The 18,198-nt window shown below is 40.8% G+C and overlaps 2 long non-coding RNA genes across 3 annotated transcripts; one reads left to right on the forward strand and one right to left on the reverse strand.

The window, feature by feature from the left end:
• Positions 1–1,815: 1,815 nt before the first annotated feature.
• Positions 1,816–6,266, reverse strand: LOC112651550 (uncharacterized). Of its 2 annotated transcripts, XR_003130870.3 has the most exons (4): positions 5,591–6,266; positions 5,268–5,360; positions 4,054–4,163; positions 1,816–3,267 (listed from the first exon to the last, which is right to left on the reverse strand). It is a non-coding gene; the product is annotated as an uncharacterized LOC112651550 (long non-coding RNA). The 2 variants fall into 2 exon arrangements; XR_003130866.3 differs by lacking the exon at positions 5,268–5,360 and having other exon boundaries at positions 5,591–6,072.
• LOC112651551 (uncharacterized) lies at positions 5,887–16,279 on the forward strand. Its single transcript, XR_003130873.3, has 3 exons — positions 5,887–6,698; positions 12,244–12,358; positions 14,093–16,279. It is a non-coding gene; the product is annotated as an uncharacterized LOC112651551 (long non-coding RNA).
• Positions 16,280–18,198: the final 1,919 nt, after the last annotated feature.

The raw sequence follows: 18,198 nt of genomic DNA on the forward strand, positions 1-18,198 counted from the left end.
AAAAGTCAGGCAATCTGGTTCACCAGACTTCTAGAACTGTGATTATCAAACTAAGACCAATGAGACCCATTGATCTGATCGGCTGTCATTTCAATGAAAGAAAACTAGTCCTTTAATTCATAGACATAGGGATTATTTACTACCACGTGGACAATTAGAGGTCACTAAATTTTAGTCTTCATAAATTAAAGTTAGCACATTACAGATTGATTGAGGATCCTAATTCATTGCTCTGCTAACAAGTTTGGCTCCCACATAACACTTGGCAACATTGCAAACTCCAACGTAAGCTCACTCACATACAGCTGGAATTCCCACAGGTTTCAGGAAGGATCCTTTGTTGTCAGTGTAGTGGCAATGTTGTTCTGGGTTGGGTGGTTGTGGTTTTCAAATTGCTGCTATTCTTGTTTTTTAATTACAGATTACTGTGGTTTCATTATAACACCATTAATTGTGTGTGTTGTCAGTTGTTCGGTAAACCCTACTGTGTGTAATGGTGCATATTTGCACCAAGAGTATTTTTGGTCTATCATTATCCAATAACTAAACTTTAAGGCATACATATATATTGTATATGTTCAAATATGAATTCTCCAGACCATTATTTCTAAAGCAGATTCTATTTATATACATATGTCTTATATATGTGTTATATATATGTGAATACATTTACATAAATATATAAATATGTATATAGATAAAATATATTTTATAAGCATACGTACATAGTATATTCATATATTAAATATTCCCCCTAAATTTGCTTGCACAGTGGCATTTTGTTGGTGATAAATTTTTGTCCTTTTTATTTATATAACTCCCAACATACTATCAAGTTAGTAGTTTAATGCAATTATTGGGTTATTTTTGTAGGAGTAGGGCACCATTTTATAATAAGAAATTTTGTGTTTTGGATCTTATCTTCCCTTACATGACAAATAATAGGTTTTTAAGTTGTAAGCAAGAGATTAGCTACACTTTCTTATTTTGTTCCCCAGATTATGGGACATCATGCCTGGTTTTTGTAGGTTTGTTCCCTGCAAGGATCCATACCTGAGCATCTGAGAATCTGAAGCCTTGGCCTTTGCACAGGATGACAACTTGACAAAGTTATTGGGATGGGGATGCATAAAAAAGTGAAGCAGTTTAGAGCAAGGGCCAGTGCAAATCCTCACCATACACTCTAGGGACATGACCACAGGAAACTTTGTCAATCTGTCTGAACTCCAACTTCCTCATCTGCAAACTGAGGAAACAGATCTACCACACACGGTTGTTACCAAATTAAATGAGATGAAGCATGTAAAATCCTTAGCTGGGTTTAGCTCCCCAAAATGGCAATATTCTTATTGCTGGGGTTATTACCATCACTACTTTATCAGCCAGGATGGGCCAGATTATATGGCTGTCACAAACAGCACACAGAGAAAAACTCAGTGGTTTCCAGCAATTCCAGCAGATTCAAAGATTTATCTCTTGAATTCACTGTGTATCCATTGCAGGTTTGTGGCAGTTTTGCTCCAACTCACCTGTGCTCGGGGACCCAAGCTAGAACATTGCTAGCTACTGTGGCAAAGGAAAAAGAGAGGAAAAACACTGCTAGTTCCTAAAGCTTTTGTCCAGGAGACATGCATCACTTCGGCCCATATTTCACTGGCGGAAGCAAATCAGATGGCCACTTGTATGTCTAACAAGGTGGAAATGTGTCAGTGCCCTAAGGAAAAGGTACAACAAAGAAAATGGAGTCTTTGGTGAGCAGAGATACCATCAACCATACTATTACTAATTCAAAGAAGAGACAGTTGACTGAGAAAATGATTCGTCTGAGGTTTATTCATGGAACCATGAGTGGAAAGGAAGGGCATTGAGGCTTGCTTACTGAGGGTACGATCCTTGGCTCTACTTCTTCGGTCTGAGAGCTGACCCAGCTTTACTATTAGGGTCCAAAGTCCCTGCCAATGCAATGTAAGCTATATTTAACAATAGGCTGAAAACAGACCCTACAATTAGGGCATCTATCCAAATTTCTCTCTTATACGCACAGATCCAAGTAGGAGATGCCTTCCACTGCCATTTCGCAAATGCTCAGAGCACTGAGTTCAGGCTGTCCTCACTGCTACCACTTCATTTTCAGCCAGATTCTCCCCATGCCAAAGCTACTCCAACATCTTAACAAATGCAAAGTGTTCTTCCCCTCTCAATTTCTCTCTTCCTTTGCTTCCTGAAGTGGCAGGTCTTGCTGAACCATAAACGTCCCCAAGGAATAACTAACTAAATTATTTGTGGGGAAGAGGGGGGAGACATATAAAAAGGTAATACAATTTCCTGAGAGCTGAACTTATATAAGTAGAATAATGTCCACTCTCAGGGGATTTGTTTCTACATCCATTATGGGCCGACCAGGAGCTAGACTGGAAGCTAGACTCTGGGCATGCTCCCATCTCAGTGAGTTCACTGTCTCAGAGTAAGACAAACTCAAAGGATTTATGGATGGGAAAGCCAGAGGATGTGAAACTGAGCCAGGGAGCAGACCCATTTTTAGAGCAAATCAAAAACTGAGCTTAAATCATTTAGCAAATGCAAAAATACACCCAACCACGATGACCCTTCCTCCAAAGGCCACTCAGATGCAGACCCGAATTTAAAGACTGGTACTTGGAGGTCTGCACTTCCCAGACTTGGCTGAATACTGAGGACGAATAATTAAATTCCCCCAAATTCACGAGCATTCTTGGCATATGTGGCAAACTGTCTGAAGTGTCACCTGGATGGCACAAGAGATCTAGTCTAGACTCCGGCTTCAGGAAGTCGAGATAGTATTGTTGTACCCGTTTGAAGTATGAGGTTGAGCCCATTGAGATAAAGACATGTAGGTAATGAGTGAAGGTTTGGCTTTCCCAGGCTCTAACCATTCCTCTTCTACCAGCTATGTGCCACCTGCTGTATTATTAACTGAATCCTTTTAATGTTGAACTACCCTTTTTAAACTGAACTTAAATTTAACCTTTTCCTAAGCAGTAGTAGCTGTGAACTCACAGCTTTGATGTGGTAATTATTTTGTCCAATATACTTTAAAATAAATAACTATTCAAATATTTTAAAATGCATTCATAGAGGAGACTAGATGGCTCAGTTGGTTAGGCATGCCTTCGGCTTGGTTCATGAACCCAGGGTCCTGGGATTGAGCCCCATGATGGGCTCTCTGCTCAGGAGGAAGTCTGCTTCTCCCTCTCCTTGGCCTGTCCCCTGCTTGTGCATGTATTGTCTCTCTGTCAAATAAATAAAATATTTAATAGATTAAAAATCAATAAAACATGTTCATAAACCCCTAAAATCAGTCAGGCCCCACCCATGATGCACACACTGAGCTCAGAGGATGAACTCTGTAACCTGTGCCCCACACAGTCTAGACTGTGTGCTCTCCTGAGTCTCTGTAAGGTTAGCCTTTATTCTTTGTCCATACTTTTAATCTTTCTCTTATTCTTCTTCCCTTTATCCATAATGCTGACCCAAAACAAGACATTTTTTTCTTTACTCAGAGGTGCTTCAGGGAATGATTTGACAACATTGCCTTCTCTGGTGGACTCCTGAATTTCTTTTTGAATGTTTGGCTCACCTGATCATCAACATGTATGTCACGGAGTCCCCAACTTACTAGCCCGTCTCACCACGAACTTGATATCAAACTCACTTTACCAGGCTTCCCACAGTAGGAGTACAACCATTTAGTTCAAGCTCAGCTCATCTAATGATCTCATATGAGAATTTGGATTCAAAATTTGGTTACACGAAGAAGTGCTACCAAGAGTCCATTTAAAGAAGGTGGCAGATACATCCATCCCTCTCCTCATCAAGTTCATGATCTAGTATGTTCCAAATATATATCATTGGATAATTGCAATAAAGTGAAATAGCTATTCTAATTAGGGTAGATGCAGATCACTCAATGCAGAACTTTTAGAAAAAATCTCCAGGGAGGTGATGTTTATGTTGTCTCATGAAGGGTGGGGTTTCCCAAGAGGATAAAGAAAAAGGTAGCTCAATGAATGTTACCTATTATTATTACCATTATCACCAGATTTGATATCAAAAAGACATGGATTTAAGTCTCAGCTGCACTGGGAAGGTCAGTTGCCTCATCTGTAACCTTGTCCTATTTGGTTCTGCAAAAAATAAATAAGATGATTTAAGTAAGACACAAACTAAAATACTGACACAGTTAGGTTCTTCATAACAGCTCTTCCTCTTCCCAGTTCTAGTTTTTTGGGGTTTTTTTTGTTTGTTTGTTTGTTCATTTTATTGCTTTTTTATTGGAATGCCCCTCTCCTCTCCATTTCCATTCTAGAAATCTACCTATTATGCAAATTGTACTTGAAATACTGCCTCTTCTGCGACACCATTATTTACCAAGAAAACACAATCTTTCCCCCTTTGAAGTTCATCTTGACCTCCATAATGCTTGCTTTGTGGTTGCTACATGTTTGCTGTGATACATTAAATTGCCCCCCATTCTGACTCCTGTTCATAGTCTTAATGTCTGCTTGGTTTTTGTTTGCTTTTTTTTTTTTTTTTTCAATTCTTTTGATGTACTTAGCTAGCATTATGAGCACACAAATGCAAAGCTCTGATTTTTTAAAAAAAAAAGCTTGTCCAGGGATCCCTGGGTGGCGCAGCGGTTTAGCACCTGCCTTTGACCCAGGGCGCGATCCTGGAGAACCGGGATCGAATCCCACGTCGGGCTCCCTGTGTGGATCCTGCTTCTCCCTCTACCTATGTCTCTGCCTCTCTTTCTCTCTCTCTCTCTCTCTCTGTGACTATCATAAATTAAAAAAAAAAAAAAAAAAAAAAAAAAGCTTGTCCAGGGGATCTCTGGGTTGCTCAGTGGTTTGGTGCCTGCCTTTGGCCCAGGGCGTGATCCTGGAGTCCCGGGATCGAGTCCCAAGTAAGGCTCCCGGCATGGAGCCTGCTTCTCCCTCTGTCTGTGTCTCTGCCTCTCTCTCTCTCTGTCGATCATAAATAAATAAAATCTTAAAAAAAAAAAGAAGTTTGAAAAATTAAAAAAAAATAGGTGAAGAAAAAGGTTGTCCAACAGTTGGGATAACTAAACCCCAATGTGTCTTTGATCCCAAGGTTCTGCATGTCCCTCCACTCTTGGTCTGTCTTGTTTCAAACCCATCTTCTCTCCACGTGATACATAGTGACTGAGCTCCTTCTACGTACCAGACAGAGTCATAGGCACTCGGGATATGTCAGTGAATAATACAGACCTTGCTCCTTGTCCGTGCTCTCAAGGAACTTCTACTCCAGTGTGGGGAGATGGTCAGTAAGCAAACAACAGCACAATGACAATGACAATGATGCTACAATGGAAAAATAGAAACAGACTTGTCCTAGGCCCAATCTGTCTCTTGTCTTGCTTTACCTAGACTTTCCTTCTGTCTTTCCTTCATCTCCACCCTTATCCATGTCTGTATGTCCAAATTCTTATCCTTTAAGGTTCAGTTCAATGCCATCTTCTTCATGAACATAGAGAAAGACATAGGCACCATGTAAGCATACATAGTGCTTCTTTTCATGTGCAGCTTCTTACCCGTGCTACAACTCCTGAGGGCAAGGCTTCACATACTTCATCTGGGTGCCAAGAGTTCCCAACAGAAAGCCAGAAGAGAATCATTCAGTAGCTGTTTATGAAATGAGCAAAGGGTCCTCTCCCCTGCCCTGCCGCATTGTACTTAAGGAACCAGCATCCACATTCTTCGTTGGAAACCTGTTCTGTTTGGACCTCCATTCAGGAACATATTCTTCACAAAAGGTAAATAAATACTTGCAATCCAGAGATGCCAAGAACTTAGAACATTCTACATCATGATTTCCATGGTAACTGAGGTTGTGCACAAAGAACGCTGCCATGATAGCATCTTAATCCAGAAAGGCTGAGCATTTTTCAAATTGTTAATTCTGTCATTCTGGCCATAATAAATGGTTACCTGGATTGCAAGCTGCTGAATGATCCTCTGGGCATGTCTAAGCCACCATTCCACTGCACAGCCACCATGAATGTAAAGTACTATTTACCATCAGAACATCTGAAGTTGTTTATGGGAGCCCTGGATCAAGTCAACACTTACTGTCATCAGTAAATAAGCAGAAACTTACAGAACATTAGGCTAGGGTGTGCCCACATTATTCCTCTATTCATACAGAGCTCACTACTTTTCACCATATATTTGATTTTTATCTTAGGTGCTAGGCATAAACAACGCCATAGGCACTGCTGTGAGGGCTGGTGAATGTGCACGCCTCTGTTTATTTGGGAAATGGAAGAGCTGTGGGGTTTTAATTACCCTGAGCTGGTAGAGATCAATTTGAAAAACAAACATATTAGTAAAAAATCAAGCACTCTTTTGCTGCCAGAGGATTACAATTTGAAATCATAGCATCCTAGAGCTTTACAGCTAGAAGAAACAGCAGAGACTAGGGGGGAGCCAAGCTCCTCATTTTACAGATTGGAAAACTGAGCCCCCAAAGGGGAAATAGCATGAAGAGTGTTTAAGAGCTTGGTTTCTGCTATGAGATCCTTGCTCAAATCCCAGGTCAACAACCTACCAAACAACCTGGAAAGTCATTTGACATTTCTGGGCCTCAGTGGCCTCATCTGAAAAATGGGGACTATGATGGAGTTGCAAGGATTAAATGAGGTAATGGATATAAAGTGCTCTGCATGGTACCTGATGTAGTAAATAATAATGTGAACTTTAGTCACTATCATCACCATATCATTGTCTAAGGTCACAAGGCTTATTTGTAACATTGTTTTTGCCTGAACTAATACCTCCTTACAAATACCAAGTTTGTTTCTGTAGACAGTAAGAAAAAAAGATTTTTATAAGCCCTGTCCCAATAATCATATGGTCCAAATTAGTTTCCAAATCAAATTTTACAGTAATTCGGTGTTCTCCAGCGCTCATTGAATCTTCCAGTAATTGTACATTCTACATTTTCACAGTTCTGGAAATACAGTTCACTCAGCATGAATATATTCTTGTCCTGAATGTGTAGCCACTAGAGAACTATGATTTACCAAGATGTTTTACTTTGAAGAGTACAGAATCTCAGTATATTTGGCTAGAATTCTTTTACCCTTTCCAAAGGCCCCAACTTAACAAAACACGATGCTCTTTGTGGCTTGATTTAAATGGATAATCTGTGACTCAGAAAAAGATGATTTCAGAGCATGACATGCAAATGTAGAATTCATGGCTATTTGTTTAAAATCTAGGCCCTTTCCTTGACTGCATTTACTATAATTAGAAGACTGGCCATTCTCACAAGGGGTTACAAACACACCACTGGCAATGTTATATGTGTGATGCCAGAAAAAAGATTAATACTTTTATGCTGAAGCTGTCAGCTCCCAACAAAACTTGCTATCTAAAAAAGGAGACAGAGGGGTGCCTGGATGGCTCAGTAGGTTAAGCATTTGACTCTGGTTCAGGTCATGATCTCAGGGTCCTAGGATTAAGTCCCATGATGGGCTCTGTGCTCAGCAGGGAGTCGGCTTCACCCTCTCTCTCTGTCCCTCCTCCTACTCATGCTCTCTCTCAAACAAAATCTAAAAAGATAAAAGTAAAAAATAAATACAAAATAAAAAGAGGGAGAGAGAGATTCCAGAGAAGGAAAACACCGGAAATTTGGATGATGATTAATAGCCAGCTAAGAGAAGAGAAGAAGTTTCTACTAGATTCTCCATGGGATGGTGGTAGATAAGAATGGAAGGACTGGACGTTATGATTATTCAGCCTAGAGATATATGGTGCTTTCAGTGGCAGATTCAAGTTTCATGGAAGTCCAAAGCTCATATAATCGAGGGGAGCCTCTTTGAGCAATAGAATACAAAGTTATAAATAAAAATTACTGGGACCTCTCCCAAAGTCTTACAAAGGGCCCTGGCAAGTGAGGGTCCCTGGAACTTAAGTTTCATTAGTTTCATAATATATTTCGGTTTTGGTGGTTTAAAGTTTATACCATTTTCACATAGGTCAGATTTAGCAAATCGATAAAGAGCCTTGGAAATTGGGGAACCATGGTTTGACTCCTGTGTTGTCCACTTAGAGGTGTTTCGTCACCTTAGGCAAGTGTCTGAACTTCTCTGATCTTCATTTTCCCCAACTATAAAAGAGAAAATAATCTTAGCTTTGTATGGTTATGCAAATTTTTCAAATTCATGTAAAGCACTGAAATAAGCATCTCACTAGCATCTAGTAGGAGTTCTATCAATAGTAGTACTGTTTTTATTTCCAATACTTCTCATTTTGTTCACATCTTAGTCCTGTCGATATTCATTTAGAAGATAAGGTTTTCCTTTAAAAAAAAAAAAGAAGATAAGGTTTTCCTCTTCCATGTCAACCTTTGATAATTTGGAGATTACAATTGTCTGAATCCGTATGTCTCGCTTCTCTGTTCTGATGCCTAACTTATCCTCTTGAATCTTTTACCCAAAAATGAGTATGGGGCAGGATGAGAAATGGAATTCAAATCAGCTAGTTAATATCCCTGGAAAAAGAAAAAGATACCTAGGGTTCTAAGCATTTAATCCCCATCCCCCAGGCCAGCGGTGCTATCCCAGCTGTTCCTTCCCAGTAATGGTCACAAGACATCAGGGAGCGTGGGTGGGATACAGGGATACACACTTGAGCTTCGGCATCTTGTTCCTTCCTTGGTCCAAATAAGAAGATGGAACGTGAGACTGAGGGTTGTCCAACTCTGTCATTTCTCCTAGAGATATAGATGATGTCTTCAAGTTTAGAAATAAGGGCGTGAATTCTTCATTAAAAAGGACAGCCTTACTTACTGGGGGTGCCAGTCTCACATTTCTGACTCTTCAAGGGCTGGTGAGGGGACAAGCTTCAGCTCTGGGATTAGATACCTGGTGTAGATTTGAAGTCACATTCCACCACTTACTGTGGGTGAGATCTCGGGCAAGTTAGTCTCAGAAGATATAATAATTGCACCCACCTCCCAGACTTATTGTGAGGATCACATCAAATATGTATGTAAAGAACATAGTATAGTGCAGGGGCAGAGGGGAATCGGGGGCCGGGGAGAGGGAAAGAACAGGACAAAGCCCATAAGAAACTCAAAGCATTCGGTTGTTTCTCAAAGCATGAAGAACTAGGGCACATCCCAATGGCTAATGGGCCTTCAGAGGCAAAAAGACTTCATCCTTACGTGCCAAGAAAAGCCCTGGACACTTACACTGTAATAAGAAGGATCTTGAGGCTGTATCCGGGCATAGCAGGAAACAGTGCGTGATCTCTGAATAACATCTGCCGCAGACATGGGATGGAGCATGTTGCAACATATAGTACCCACCTGCTAGCTAGGCCTTCTCTTCTCCTGGGGATTCAGGCCATTTTTCCAGGCTCTGCCCCTCAATAAATATATAAGATCACCATTTTAGGTACAACCTCAATCTTCAGAACTAAGAAAACCTACTATTTACATTAAATTAAATAGTTCATCACAATAGATTCACCAAGATCACCACAGTAATCTTCCTAAACAATAGTAATCTTCCTTGTTCTTCCTGTTGCTTTATTATCTATCCACTTGGACCTTCTAATTCCTTTTAATCTCTGCGCTGCTCAGCAAAGTCTGTTAATTCTCTGTTGAGATAGAAAAAAAATGAAAACGAAAAATTCCTGATTTACAGATTTCTAAACATTTCAAGATGGATGGTATTCATTTTAGTTCTGCACTGTGGATCTCACCTGGCACTATCTTTGGTACATAATAGATGCTCAATAAATACTTTTAATGAATGAATGATATTTATTTTATGCTAGTTTCTCCATTATGATATATGCTTCTGAAAGACAGATATGATTTATCACTCATTATTTGCTCCCTTGCCCCCATTCCCTTAAGTGATTGACATAGTATCTAGTACATGGTAAGAGCTCTATAAATATTTGTTAAATGAATGAAGTATTAATGGCAGGACTGCCAGCCTCCATACCTTTCAATTTCTTCTGCTATCTGTTCAGGCCTTTTGCTGCATAAATCTTTCATATCAGCACATTACAGTATTTGAGAATTTCCCATTGGAAGAGCTCACCAAAGAATATTCCCCATAAAGAGGAATGGGCCCTTATATTATCTTATCATTCACTAATGTCATAAGAAGTGCTGTTTGTTGAATTCCCTCAATCTACTTCCTTTTTGTTTTTTACTTTCCCTGCCACTATCTGCTTGGCTCTCAGAGGGGCTCCTCATTCTGTTAGAGCCACAGGCAGCCATTAGGAACCAAAACTCCAGGGAATCCCTGGGTGGCTCAGTGGCTTAGTGCCTGCCTTCGGCCCAGAGCATGATCTTGGAGTCCCGGGATCGAGTCCCATGTAGGGCTTCTGCATGGAGCCTGCTTCTCCCTCTGCCTGTGTCTCTGCCTCTGTGTGTGTGGGGGTGTGTGTGTGTGTGTGTGTGTGTCTCATGAATAAATAAATAAAATCTTTAAAAAGGGGGGGGCAACCAAAACTCCTTATTGTCTCACTGTCGCAATTGCCCTGATGCCCTGAGCTTCCCTGCTGCACCTTTGGTCTGTAGGACTTTCCATTTATTGCATCCAGTAAGCATCTTTACAGATCAATGATTCAGCAACTGACTTTTAACACTCAATCAATGCATGCTATGTTTCCATCACATATTGGTTAAATTTAATTTAAGACAAAGTGATTTCTTCACACTCTTATTCCATTTTGCTTCCATTTTTAAGGCTAACAGTGTTTATGCAGAAACCAAATGTGCTTTCTGCTGGCAGGTAGATGCTGGTGTTTAATTCCACAGGTGTCTACCTACTACCTACCTACCTACCTCCCTTTTTATCCTTCTAGTCTTGTTTTTCCTCTCTGTAGAAAACTGTTTTGTATTTAGTTTCAATTCATTTCATCTTATTTTATTGCACTAATCTTTGTTAGCTACTGAAATCTATTTGAAATAATGTGGTTTCTATAACTCAATGAATGTATATACATGAATGTATACACACACACACACACACACACTCACTCACTCCCTTGAAGAACAATGGAACGACAGACTGCAGCAAGTATACAACAGTGTTCAGAAGGTTCATTTGAAGGGACATTCGAAATCATCCCACTGAGCTTCTGGCACTTGCCTAAAGTCACGTGACTACTTAGTGGCAGAGTTAAAACAAGTTCTCAGATCTTCTAACACCATGCCTTGCGCTTATTCCCAGGTCCTGAGTACCTTTCCCAGTGCTTACTGTTAGGGCAAATATATGTAGTGATCATTTGGGCAGGTCACTCAGCAGATGTGGAATCATAAGGCAAACACCATGTATCCTCTAAGAGTTATACAAGCCAATGTCTGCCCTCAGTCATAAAGTCTTTTTCAATATGTTTTTATAGTCTAAAGGAACTTAGGTTACCAGTTGGCTGGAAAACTCTCTTATTCTGAATCAATTCAATTTAAATCTATGTTTTCTAAACACTCATTTCTCTTTAAGAAGTATTCAAAGCAGCTTATAGTAAGAAAAAGAAAATTAATGAAATAGGTGCAAAAAGGGAGATTTAGTCTTGAAAATGTTAGTAAGTGACAATTATTATCTTTGCACTTTAAACATAGCTCTGAGCTTCCTGGAAGCCCAATCAAAAAGGGAAACACAATTAGAATTAGTTGCAACAATTAGTTGCAATTAGTTTAGCTGAGAAACAGAATCATTTTTTCAGAACAAATTTCCTTATGTTAAATTCTGAGATAGCTTTCTCACAGGGAACAATTTACAGGGGAATGTAGTAAATGGCATTTTCTTTTCTTTTCTTTTCTTTTTTTTAATATGTTATTTGAGAGACACAGAGAGAGGCAGAGACATAGGCAGAGGAAGAAGCAGGCTCCCTGCCAGGAGCCTGATATGGGACTCCATCCCAGGATCCTGGGATCACCACCTGAACCAAAGGCAGACACTCAACCACTCAGCCACCCAGGTGCCCCATAAATGGTATTTTCAATAACAAGTCTCTGCTAAATCAGAAGCAAAATCCACAGAACTTTTCTGTAGCAATTCCAGCAAAGAGAGCAAGATGATGTCTTAAATTATATGAGAAAGATTCTGTGAGGGACCCAGCAGTCAACTTGATCAAAGGAAAAAATGTAGGTAATTTAGAGAAAAGGGCAAGTTACATGAGCCTTAAATTATTTTCCCTCAACTTTTCTCTCTTCCAGGCTTTGAACAGGTTGTAGATATTACGCAATATCAAGACCTTACTTTCTAGCAAGAACACAGTGCAGCTATCCTGAAGACTGCTAATTGCCGGCAAAGTTAAAATTTTGACAACATGTAAGCAGATGTTAAATTTGATATTGCCTCAGGCAAACTATCAAGCCTAGGCAAACTTCCTGCCTGAATGGCAGACCTCCACCCAGAGACTGGTTAAACTTCCTAGTCAGGAAAAAGTAAACAACTCCATGTTGCTTAACTGAGGGCTTCCTCAGTTTCCTCAACTGTAAAACGGGAATAAGAGTTGGCCAACTCATAAATAGTCTCATCGATGGACATCCACGCCCATCATTTACATATTCCCTATGGTCATGCCCATTCATTTACATCTTGCCTATGGCTGCTGCTTTTCTGATGCACCAGCAGTTGAAGCTACAAGGAGACCATCTGGCCCACAAAGCCTAATGTAGTTCCTACCTGGCCCTTTATGATCTCTGAATAGAGCGCATGCCTTCCTTCTTAGATGCTGCACATCATTTCAAACACAAGACATTCCAAACTAAGATTTTCACCTGAGCATGCGCATTCATGCAAGTGCGTGTGCCCTCTGCACCCGCAATCCCAACTTCCCTGTCTCCACCTTACTGTAGACCCTGCTTCCTATCATCAATGCTCCCATCTTCTGAACCTTGCTAATGAATCATATCCTACCATCTTCTTTTCCCTTTAAAAACTCTCACAGCCTTGCTATTCCACTTCCCAGGTAGCAATTAGCCCTTCCCATCCCCTACCCCTCACCCCTGCCTCTACTGGCAGATTCCGCAGTCCATCCTGTCCTACATCCTACATCTGCCTGAGCCAGTGGCCTCAAATGCCGTTTTTACACTTTTCCAATCCAGCTCAAGAGTCTACAGTGGCTCCCACCTACCTTTGACAGTAAGTCTGACTTTACTCTGTTGCCTTTTAAAACGGTTTACAGCCTGGCTCCACGGCACATGTAAAAGTCTAAGTCCCATTTCTTCCTGGTCCACACGGACCACTGCTGTCTGGCCCACCTCCGTCAGCACACACCTTGCTAAATCTCACCACTGTTCTTCATTCTCACCACAGTCTCTGTTCTGGATTGTACTGAGTCCTTCCAAATTCATTTGTTGAAATATGGGTCCCAGATAGCTCAGAATATGGCCTTATTTGGAAATAGGGTCATTGTGGATGTAATTAGTTATAGGGAAAACACTATTTGAACATCAAGACATAGATCAAGGGGATGTATCTGTAAGCCAAGAAATGTGAGAGATGACCAGCAAGCCACCAGAAGCTAGGGCATGGGCCTGGAAAAGATTATCCCTTGTGGCTCTCAAAGGGATCCAAATATGCCAACACTTTGCTCCTGGACTTCTGGCCCCCAGAACCATGGGACAATAAATTTCCATCCTTTAAGCCCCATATCTTGTACTTTGTAAGGCCAGCCTTGGCAAGCTAACACAACCTCTTACCTTCCCTGGGCTCAGAGGCTTTCTAGAATAAGATGGCCCTGAAGGCCCTGTGATATGTGGCCATATAGAGATGACAGGTAGAGAGAGGTCTGGGAACCACAAGGTGGGAATTAGGGAACCCAGCAGACTGGGTCCTCCTTTCCAAAAGGAAGTACAGTCTGCTTCCTCACAAGCCTACACACTTTCCCGGACTTTGTCCCATTCCTGCTGCGTCAGAGGGTGAGTAGCACTGAGCAAAGCCCAGATCCGGAAATGCACTCCAGGGATCTGCCTTCCTTGCCTTGCTGTTAAATGTCTGTTCTTCCCCTCCCTTCCTTTCCTCACTGAACACTTAAGCCGCAACTTTTGTAAAAAGCAGGTTCTGAGCCAAGCAAATCCACTTCAGGAGTCCAGTGCCCGCCCTCCCCCTGCTTCTGTCCTGGAAGTCTGGACGTCTATCTGGAGAGGCAACAGTCCTTGAACGAAGGCCGCCTGCGAGAGGCTGCCAAGATTCCAGCATTGTCCAGGAACTTCAAGGAGCTAAATTGGGACCGATCAAATCATTAAGGAGACTTCTTGCAGGGAATGTGACCCCGGGGAATCGAGAGAGGCAGAGTGTAGCTCTGCGGCCCTGTTTTGCTGTTATATGCAAGCCCATGTGACACTGGCTGGTTGTTGGTGAGAAAACAAAACCCCCTCCAAGTCACTTGACTCCAGGAGGCCAAAGGCCAAACCAGCCATTCAGCCACCGAGTCATCACAGACAGTGTGTCTGTAAGTGTATTACCCTCTTCCCCAGAGACATCTGGTAAGGCCAAATGGCTTGGTAAACTTCCTATCTCAAATAATGTAGAGTGAGCAGTGACCAGATTTTCTTTGTCCCAGAGAAGAAAGAAAGACATGCACTGAAGTGAAGACATAGCTGATTTGGTGGAGGGAGAAGCAGGGCCAGCTTCATGGGTGTGCAGTGTGTGCATATGATTTAATGCCATGTTTTTACCATCTTAAAATTCTTAATAACTATTGAACAAGGGGATGTGCATTTTTATTTTGCTCTGAACGCTAAAAATTATGTAACCAGTTGTGGAGAGAAGTGTGTACATGTGTATGTGCACGTGTGAGTGTGTGCATGTATGTGATGCATATGTGCACATCTGTGTGTGTGTGTGTGTGTGTTTAGCCAGGAGGTATGGATTGATGATGAGTGATGAGCAAAGAAAAGATGACCCAAATTCAACCTGCAAGTAAAGAATGATGAGAAGTACAGTCTATTCTCAGTATTTTTAGTACTTGGAATCAAAAATGTGATGGCAAGTACTGAATTTGTGAACACTGAACCATTGCTCCTAGGGGAAATACAAGGTTAGGTTCCTGTGAGCCTCTGGTCCCAACATTTTCATCAACTTATCAACATACAACCTACTTTTGTATGTTTCTATTTAAAGATACCTGGATAAACATATATGGTTGATTCGTTAACATAAAACTCACAGCCAACAGCACTATAACTCAAGTGGGAACAAAGTTATCTAACACATTTTCTCTCCAAAGTACATTGCAGCGTTTTTGCACTTAAGAACACCAGACGACACTTCAGCACTATGCCTGGGGGCCACTTTGAATAGTGAAATCACCAGTAAAAGCACAAAAATGTGAAAAGGCAACACTAAACGCACTGCAAAAAAGACAGGTGTTTACAGTATGAGAGAGGAAACGAGAAGGCAGATGTTGCCTGGTTTGACCTCCACTGGGAAGATGCCTATCCAGTAACTCAATTCACCACTCTGCACAGATCCACAGAAACCTGCAAAAATGCCCCAAGTACTGGTCTGAACTACAAATAATTCACAAGGATGGAATCTACAAATAAGGAGGATTGAAGGTATATTCAACTAGAATGAGGAGCCTACCATACAATTTCTGTTCCATCACTGCTATATGACATTTGGCAAGTTATTTATCCTCCCTGTTGATTTCCTGTTTTTCATCAACTGGATTTCTATTCAACCTTTAAGACACAAGAACCACCATTTCCTCCATGAGAATTTCTAACAACCTCAGTAGAAAACGAATTCTTTTTTTTTTTTTTTTTTTTTTTTGGACCCGAGTCACCACTTTTCCATGACATCTGCCCCTCATCTGTCACCATAACTCAGATAGTAGCCATGTTGTAGAAGCATGGGGCAGCTTTATCTACACACACTACACTGCTCTGTCGTCCTCCTCACCTTCTTTGGTTCCACCAACTTCCACCACCTGACCCTCATGGCCGACGATTACTATACGGCTGTGTGCCAATCCTTGCTTTATATCACCATCATGATGCAGAAGGCCCATTTGGGTTTTTCAGATGGGACTTATATTTTTGCCATCTTTGGTGCCCTTGTGATGAATTGTTTCTTTCTCCCCAGTATTCCTCATTTTTGCCTGTTCTGCCATTTTAAAGATGATTTAATTATGCTTTCTTGCAATTCGTTGTTGATCTTCTGTTATTCCAGTCAGTAGATTATAAAATCTGTTAGGAGAAGGATTATATCTTATTCACCTTTATATCCACAACACTAGTGAGCCATTTTCCATAATTCAGGTGGAGAATAGGAATTTATTAACTTGAAATGGGAATAAGCCTGGCCTTATCTATCATCATTTTTAAAATAGTGGTAAAACACACACAGCACAAAACTTATCATTAGAAATATTCAGTACTTACAATGATGTGCAATAATCACAGAATATGTCAATACTCCAAAAGACCCACAACAACCCTATACCCATTAAACAGTCATTCTCCAATGTTCCCTTCCCTTAGATCCTGGCATGTACTAATCGGCTTTCTATCTCTATGGCTTTGCCTTTTCTGGACATTTCATGTAAATGGAATCATATAATATATGGCCTTTGTGTACGTCGTCTTTCACTTAACAAGTTTTGGGGGTCCATCCATGTTGTAGCATTTTCAATACTTCATTCCTTTTTATGGCTGAATAATATTCCATTGAATGGATAAACCACATGTTTTTTATTTCATTCATTAATTGATGGGCACTTGGGTTGTTTATCCTTTTGGATTTAATGAAGAGTCTGCCATAATATTTTAATACTATGATTCACCATAGAAATGTTAGTGATAATTAATATTGTTATACAAATGGACTGCCTATTTACTAGCCGCTCCACACACACATCCCCACTAGACTGTAAGGCCCTGAGGGCAGGTACTTTATTTATCTTGTTCCCTGTGGATTCTCTAGGACCTTGGCTAGAGTACAAAGTACATGTTTCAATAAATCTGTTGACTGATGATTTCTAAGCAGATGATTTCTGCTTAGAGGATTGACTGTTCTATCACAATAGATATGAGCTGTAGCAAAAGTCATTCTTTTAAAATCATGGATTAGATCTTGAAGAAGAAACCATCTGGTCCAAAATTGTCATTGAATATTCTTGGCACCATCACTTGCTAGCTGTGTGACCTTGTATAAGTTTCTTAATCTGTTATTCAGATTCCTTATCTATAAAATAGAGGTAATAACTTGATCATAAAGTTGTTTTGATGATTAAGTGTCTTAATACATATTCAATGCTGATTTTTAGGAATGAAGAATTAAGATCAAAATGGGCAAGCAAATTACCCAACATTGTACGGCTAGTTAGAGGCAGAGCTGGGACTAGAACCCATACCTCTTAGCTTTCCCATCTTCCATGTGGTTATTTGAAGGCTACTCAGTACCTATGGGGAACAGAGCTTTCCCCTGGTACTGAGATCAGTACTGCTTCCACAGTCACATTCTCTGGAGCAAACATCACCTTCCTTGAACAGGTTACATCCAAGCCCTATTGGAATGCCATGAAATATAGTGTTTGGGCAAACATTGGCCTCAGTTGTTACCCTTGCCATCAAATGAAAGGGTTTAGTCTAGAACAGTACCTAGAAACAAATGATTATTTTTGAATAAATAAATAAATTTTAATGAAAATCCCTACTTGGAATTTGAGGTATTGGCCACGGGTAGAGAAGAAGTTCCTAGGTCTTCAGTCTAATTGTCCGCAAGCAGAAGATCCCCACTGAGTTGGCTTTCCCACTAGAAGAAGGCTCCCATCCACCCAGTACTGGCCTCTTGCTTTCCAGGATGGCAAGTCCTTGTCAGAGTAGCCCAAGGATGTAACTCCAGTCACTGCATCCCTGGTTAACTAGACTCCTTCTCCAGCATACCAATGTTTCTAGGGACCCGGTCTTCATGACTTCCACACAAAAATCAGGTTCCCTTACAGATCTGATATGAGTCAATGGACTCTAACCTGAATTCTCGTCAACGAATGAACTCCTTTCCCCTGGCCCCTGCCAGTCACTCTGGGCTCCTGTAGGCAGTAGCCAAGCACACTAGGGAAAGGGAATGCTGCTTCAACTTTTCCTGGCATAGGGGCCTTCCTTTTCAGAAACTTTAGCTCAGCTAAGTGGAGACACCTGGTGTTTGTTGTTGCAACT

The sequence above is a fragment of the Canis lupus genome, chromosome 4, assembly GCF_003254725.2.
Source record: "Canis lupus dingo isolate Sandy chromosome 4, ASM325472v2, whole genome shotgun sequence".
Classification (NCBI taxonomy): domain Eukaryota; kingdom Metazoa; phylum Chordata; class Mammalia; order Carnivora; family Canidae; genus Canis; species Canis lupus.